Source organism: Microtus ochrogaster, chromosome 2 (genome assembly GCF_000317375.1).
Source record: "Microtus ochrogaster isolate Prairie Vole_2 chromosome 2, MicOch1.0, whole genome shotgun sequence".
Taxonomy (NCBI): Eukaryota; Metazoa; Chordata; class Mammalia; order Rodentia; family Cricetidae; genus Microtus; species Microtus ochrogaster.
This window is the reverse complement of record NC_022010.1, coordinates 69,341,009-69,348,628: the sequence shown is the minus strand read 5'-3', so window position 1 is coordinate 69,348,628 and position 7,620 is coordinate 69,341,009.

The following is a 7,620-nucleotide window of genomic DNA, read 5'->3' as shown; positions in this document are numbered from 1 at the left end:
CTCTGAATCGGGCCCAACCCACCCATCCTAGGGGTTGTGACCAGCTCACAGGGGCTGCTGGTGAAATAATTGGAGGAAGCTGTTTGCAGATCACCCTGTCTTAATAAACCCTGGCACTCTTAATTGGTGGTGACAGATGAGATCGCCAGGCATTCTGATTTACCAGAAACTGTTCCAAATCTGAACGTTTTATAAGTAAATTGTTGCCATTCAAGATTTCTTGAAAATTCTTCTAGTTAATAGAACACATGGAAATTCTAGTTTTAGACATTTTAAGGCTGAATGTATATGGTGAAGATAGTCTGTTTCTGTGTAGGCAGAATGGAGTGCAGTAAGGGGCCCGCTTGTTGGTTCCTGACCACTCATCCTTGAAATAATCACACAGAAACTATATTATTTAAATCATTGCTTTGTTCATTAGCTGTAGCTTCTTACTGGCTAACTCTTACATCTTAATTTGACCCATCTCCATTAATCTGTGTATTGCCACGTGGCTGTGCTTACTGGGTAAAGTTCTCAGTGTCTGTCTCTGGTAGGGGCTACATGGCGTCTCTCTGACTCCGACCTTCTTTCTTCCAGCATTTAGTTTGGTTTTCCCCGTCTACCTAAGCTCTGCCCTCACAACAGGCCAAGGCAGTTTCTTTATTCATTAGCCAATAAAAGCAACATATAGACAGAAGAACCTCCCACATCAATGGAGTCCTGGCTTCCCAGCTGTAAGCCCCAGGGCAGGTTACTAGAACTTTCTGTACACCTGTTTACTCGTAAGAATCACTAAGCCAGCTTGGCAGGTTTGCAGATTCCCAGGTGCTAATGTCTTCAAAGCACACACCATAGTGGTTCATTGCTGCAGGTGTCACAGCAAGGATGTTCCCCTGTGTGACAGGTACTCTGAAGAGCAACTGTTTGTCACCCATAGTTCTGTGGCCAGTGTGGCTTCTCTGCCTCAACTTTCCTCCTACAAAACTTGAACGATGACAAAAGACCAAAGACACCAATGTCGTAGTCTTGATATAAAATGTTTTCCATAGGCTCATGTGTTCAAACCCTTGTTGGTGCCACTTGTCAATGTTATGGATCCTTTAGGAGGTGGGACCTTGCTGGTGGAAGTGAGTCACTGGGGCTGGCCTTGGAGGTTTCACAGCCTGTCCCCAGTTCCTGTTCTCTCTGCTTCCTGTGTGAGGATGTAAATGTGATCAGCCAGCTTCTTGCTCTTGCTGTCAGGCCTTCCCTACCAGGATGGACTGTTGCCCTCCAGACCATGAGCTAAAATTTACCCTTTTCCCCTTTAAGGTGCTTTTTGTTGGTGTATCTTAATTCAGCAGCAGAAAAGTTGCCATGCTGGAGAGTTTATGTGAACTCAGTACAAACTAGAGTCACGTGATAAAATGGACTCTACAGTGAGAGAATGACTCCATCAGACTGGCCTGTAGACAAGCCTATGGGATATTTTCCTGATTGTTAGTTGATGTGGGAGGGCCCAGCTCACTGTGGGTGGTGCCACCCTGGGCTGGTGGTCCTGGGTGATATGAGAAAGCAGGCTGAGCAAGCCACGAAAAGCAAGCTGGTAAGCAGCACTCTTCCATGGCCCCTGCATCAGCTCCTATCGCCAGGTTTCTGCCCTGTTTGAGTTCCAGCCTTGGCTTCCCTGAGCAATAGACTGTGTTGTGGAAGTGTGAGCTGAAATGAACTGTTACTTCTCTAAGTTGCTTTTAGTCATGGTGTTTTATCACAGCAACGGAACCTTAAGACAATGATTAATAGTCAGACTCAAGGAGTTGCAGACCAGGCTGCTAGATTTGGGCATGCTCCTTTCTGCAATTCAAGCTGCCATGATTTTGTGGTAGAGACATTACCTTCTGCACTTGACTGTGTGGAGATCAGAGCTCAGCAAGAGATTGTTAATTCCTTGTGTTTCAGTTGACCAAGAAGCTTCAGTTTCTTGTCCTATGGAAGCTACTGTGTTTTTTTTTTTATTTGTTTGTTTTTGAGAAAGAATTTTCTTGTGTCGCTCTGGCTGTCCTGGAACTTTCTCCATAGACCAGACTGGCCTCAAACTCAGATATCTGCTCACCTGGGGCCTGCCTCTGCCTTTCCTGGATTAAAGGCCATCATCACCTGGCTAAGCTGTTGAGTTGGAAGATGGCTACCTGGCTTCCCTTCTGTGAAGATCCCATTCTTTTGGAGTCCCTCAGGGATGCAGAGACAAAAAACAACTCAAAGAAGATGAGGTACCTCACTGATAGCTCAGAGATACACTTCCAGGGGAACACCTTCCCCAAATTTCCAATGCAGAAAGTTGTGATAAAAATAAGTGCTTTTTTGAAGCCTCTGAGTTGGGGATGGAATCCTGTGGAGAGGAACAAACTAGGGACAGAGTCAGGCTGATGTGGTCACCATGTTGGGACTGAGGATGCTGCTGTAAGAAGGATGCCTGGGCATCCTGGCCAAGATGCTAAATATTCCTCCCAACGCATGCCATGCCAGAGGCTGTCTGTCTGTCATACTTAGTGGACTCATTCCCCATATCCATCGACTAGGTATGTTTAGACAGGCCAGGACAAACAGATGTAATTTTGACCCTTGGTGACCTAGTATTATGGTTGATCCCAAGAGATCCCTGTGTATCTCTGGGAGGGGCAGACAAGTTTTTAAAGGTCACTAGTGTGGGCCAATCATTCTACCAAGAACTTCATTCTGAGCCGGGCGGTGGTGGCGCATGCCTTTAATCCCAGCACTCGGGAGGCAGAGGCAGGCGGATCTCTGTGAGTTCGAGACCAGCCTGGTCTACAGAGCTAGTTCCAGGACAGGCTCCAAAGCCGCAGAGAAACCCTGTCTCAAAAAAAACCAAAAAAAAAAAAAAGAACTTCATTCTGATCTTGGTGCCAGGAGCCTCTCTGGAGGCTCCACCCAACTAGAGGTGGTACCGACCATTCTTGGATGGTGCACTCACAGATGGGCCCACCCACATTAATTATCAGTCAGGAAAATGCCATCATCACAGACTTGCCTACAGGTATGGTGGGTATATGTATTTTCTCATTTGAGGTCCCCTCTTTCCAGATGACTCAAGTTGACATAAAACTAGACATAGCATACTTGCTGAGTCTCCATTTTGTTTCTGGACAAGATGAAAGACTGAAGATCCCCCAACTTAATTCCTCCCCTCCCAAGAAAACTGTGACCCACAGCAGGCAAGATGCTCAGAACCCTTTTCATGAGTAGCAGGGTCTTGATTTTCAGGTGTCTAAGAACATGCTCCACAAGGAAGGCCGCTGATGAGCAGCCACACAGATATGAGCTTTCATGCACTCAGCACTCAGGCCAGAGAGACACCTACCCCAGCTTCTTCACACCAGACACCCAATTGGATGTCTTACAAGGACCTTACACACCCATTCAAGCCCTTTTCCATGATGAAGTCTAGTCTCCCTGTAGATAATGTGGACAAAGAGAAAACCCTTGAAGTCAAGTCATCCAAAAAGACCTACCTTCTCCACTGTCTTTCATGGTCATCTCTTAGTTGCTCTGGCAAATGTCTTAACCACAGGTTCTCCAGAGAAACTTCAGTCGTCAGTTTTAGAATGTGCTGCTTTCTATGGAGTAGATTTTCCCACCAAGATTGGTTTCAAACTCCCACCTTGCTGCCAGTGATTATGGAGCTGGAAAGGGATGTACCACCACACAGATACACCAGATATCAGTAGCTCAAACACAGTGAGACAATTAGGAACAGATGATTTTTTTTTTAAAAAATGCTTTTCAAATGTTTGTTTTTAAAACATAATTTATTCAATTTTAATTGAAATAATTTTGTGTTTAGTAGTAAACTTGAGGAATTCCTGGAAAATGTAGAGGTTTGGTACTTGAGCATAGTCCCAGCCTGTCCAAGCTCTCTGCTGGATGTCATGGCATGGCATTTGCTGCTGATGGGGACTGACCTATAGTGCAACCTGGAAGTCAGTTTCCAATGACCATCTCCCCATGCAGTCTGCCACAGAGATGTGCCCGTGAGACCTTTAAGAGTAGACTTAGTGGTGAAATAGCAGTCGAGGACCCTTGCTTATAAAGTTATTGTTGTCTCCAAATCGTCTCAAGCCCTGGTCCCTGTTCTTCATTTCCCACAATGATGCAATGTCCCTTGGGTACCTACCTATTTGGTGGCCAGTGGGGAGGGAGACAGATCAGCACTTTCCTTGGGAAGTCACTGAGACCCAACATTAGCCACTCTCATGTCCCTGTTGTCCTTGGCTCCTTGGTTGGTATTCTCATGACTGTAGATGGAGACTGAGCTTTCTTTCCTGGCTTCCCAGACCCAAATAATCACATAAAACTATATTAATTACAACACTGTTTGGCCAACAGCTCAGGTGTATTCCTAGCTAGCTCTTATATCTTAAATTAACCCATTTCTATTAATGGGTATATTGCTACAAGGCTATGGCTTACCAGTAGGATTCTGGCATCTTTCTCCTTTGACAGCTACATGGAGTCTCCAAGTCCATCTTCTTTCTCCCTGCATTCAGTTTAGTTTTCCCACCTACCTATATTCTGCCCTGTCATAGGCCAAAGCAGCTTCTTTATTAACCAATGGCAATAACACATATTCACAGCATACAGAGTGGACTTCCACATCAGATGATCCCTCCTGACTTGAGGCTTGTGCCTCACAACCACATTGGGAATGAGAATTGGTATTGACTTCGGTGTCTTCTTAAATGCAAAGGGTGGCTGTGCTGGGTCACATGCAAATGTTTATTGTGTAACCAGCAGCTTAACTTCTGAGTTGGTGTTCTAATTTAGTGATTGCAATTGTAGTTTGCAATGCCATTCTGGACTAGCTACTTTAACGAGTTTCCCATCACTCAGCTAGGCAGTGCAAGCTATGTTGTACTTTTTCTGGACTGTCAGCATCAGGCAAGGGATGCATAAAGGGTGCACACTTGTAACAATGAGCTAATGTGTGCAGTGGCTGTTGTTGTGGACCTTGTGTTGTAAGGACCCAATCCCAAGGAGTCTCTGAAAGTGCAAAAATGATGTTTTTCAGACTAGTTACATGGGAAAGAAATAAGACCTATGTTGATGGAGGTTTCTGTCCGGCCAGGTTCCCAGCCGTTCAGTTCCAAATAAACACACAGAAGTCTACTTTAATTATAAACTAGTTGATCTCTTAGCTCAGGCTTCTTATTCACTAATCCTTACATCTTACATTTACCCATTATTCTTGTCTGTATTAGCCATGTGGCTTGGTACCTTTGTCAGCGAGGGATTCTCATCTTGCTTCCTCTCTGTCTCTGACTGCAGACTGTTTTCTTCTTCCCAGAATTTTTCTGTTCTCATTTGCCCCACCTCTACTTCCTGCCTGGCTACTGGTCAATCAGGATTTATTAAACTAGTACAAGAAATAAATCTTTATAGGATAAAACCATTGCCCACAGCACTTTTCCCCTTTTTTTCAAAACAAGGACTCTGAATGGAATCTCCTTTGTTTAGCTTTCTTCCTGACCATTATCCATACAACTTGTAACCAACACTGTAAACAAAGAAAAAATTCATAATTCTTTTTTTTTGGGGGGGGAATGTGGGTATAGTTTTCCAGGCCATTTCCTGCTGATTTGGGGCACTGATAATCTTACAGAAGAATTATGATCAAGTCCTGACTGAAGTATCCTGTGAGGCTTGATCATCTCAGTAAGCAGTCTTGAAGCTGTTCTGGATGTAGATCTCAGATATCTGGGCCATTTGCTTCTATTGGAGATTTTTCAGGGGGTCTTCCTTGATTGAACCTGATTTTTCTTAGCCCAGAATGAATCCCACAGCTTCTCATTTCCTGTGGTAACAAAAACAAAACCTCCTCTCCAAAGTAACATATTTTTGACTTCAGTTTTGAAGTCAAGGCATTTTCAAAATATATATGTTTGATTAATCCAGCAGCATTTATAATCAATGTCTTTTAGCTGCTGTTTCTCCTTCCTCAGTATTCAAACAATTCAAAGACAACACAGTGATACACAGTATCCAGACTGTCTGTGTATTTTTCATCTCTATGTGGCTTTATTTTAAACTCTATTTCTTTTATTTTTAATTTTTGTTTTTTGAGACTAGGTTTCTCTGTGTATCTTTGGGTGTCCTGGCACTCACTCCATAGTGCAGGCTGTTCTTGAACTCGTAGAGATCTGCCTGCCTCTACCTCATTTGTTGGGATTAAAGGTGTGTAACACCACACCAAACTACTCTCTTTTTTATTTTAAGGACTTCATCATTTTCGTTTCTCTCTCAAACCTACATATATTTTTAAACATACTCTAAACCATTTAGAGGTTTTCTTCATCTTTAAATTTATCTTTACTGTATATATCTCTTTTTCTGACCACATGAGTCTTTAATTTGCTAAATGATATGGCTAGGATTAAAGCCACGACTTTGACGGCTGGATCCACCTCATTCCTTAGCTTTCTGAGAGTCTAGCTTCATGGCAGAGGTACTGGTGGGAGCCATGTTTATTGCCAGAACTCTATGGAGTTTCAAAGTCCCTGACACCACCAAGAATCATGCTGTTGGCTATTCATAAACACCATTTAAGTGTTTGCTGGAGGTCTTCTTAAAAACAGCTGCAAGATTTTTGCAGCTAAAGCTGAGTCAGGAAACCTCTCTTAAAGGAGCTGCAGCCTACCGCCAACAAGCAGAGCTCATCTGAAAAAAAATGTGGCTAAACTTTGTTTTTCAGTGTCTAGATTTCCTTTCCAAACTCTCTCAGATTTTAAGTAGATTCAGTTGTCCACGTTGGGCACCAATGATGGCAGAAGATACAAAATAATCCCACACTAGTTCAGAATTACGTATAATAAAGGGTTATTTATTTAGGGGAGACTCTCAGATCACTGTCCTCCATCACAGTCCTCTGCAGGAAAGGGGAACAGGAACAGAGTCTAGCAGCCAGAAGTGAGAGCCGGAAGCAGGAGAGCCTGAGCACATCTGCATTTACAGTATAAGAGACCACGCCCAAGTGGGCTGGTATCTTAAAGGCTATTGGCCAAAGGAGCTCCCACAGCAGACCTAAGATGCATTCACAGTGGCCCCAGCAGTGCATGCCTTTGGGATAGCCTGTTCTTCGGGAAGTCTCTTCTGGAGACAGAGTTAGCCCAAAATTTGAGAGTAAAGAGTATATAGAGTTCTAGTAGAAGAAAACTGTAACCTAAGCAGCTAGCAGGGAGAGCCAAGACAGGGAAGAAAGATCGTGCTGTGTGTTGTATGTGACCTGTAAAAGCCCAATTGCTCCTGCGTTGGACCCTGGTCCCCAGCTCGTGGTGCTTTTCTGAGAGTTGGAAAGCAGGTTGTCAAGGGTGTGTCTTTGAAGGCTGTATCTCCCCCTTCCCTCTGCTTCGTCTTCAGTGAGCAGAGAGCCTCTGTGACTCCCAGCACCATGATCACAGGTTTCAGTACCTCGAGCAGGGAATCCAGATCAACAGAACTGCAAACGGGCTCACCTGTGCCCCACAAGCCGTCTGTGTCAGAGAATTCTGTCATAACGGCACCAAGTCTGATGGATACAGCAGGCTAGCAAGCGTGTGAAAAGATGTGTTTGTGTGATAGGGCTCAGGACAGCATCACCAATGGGAG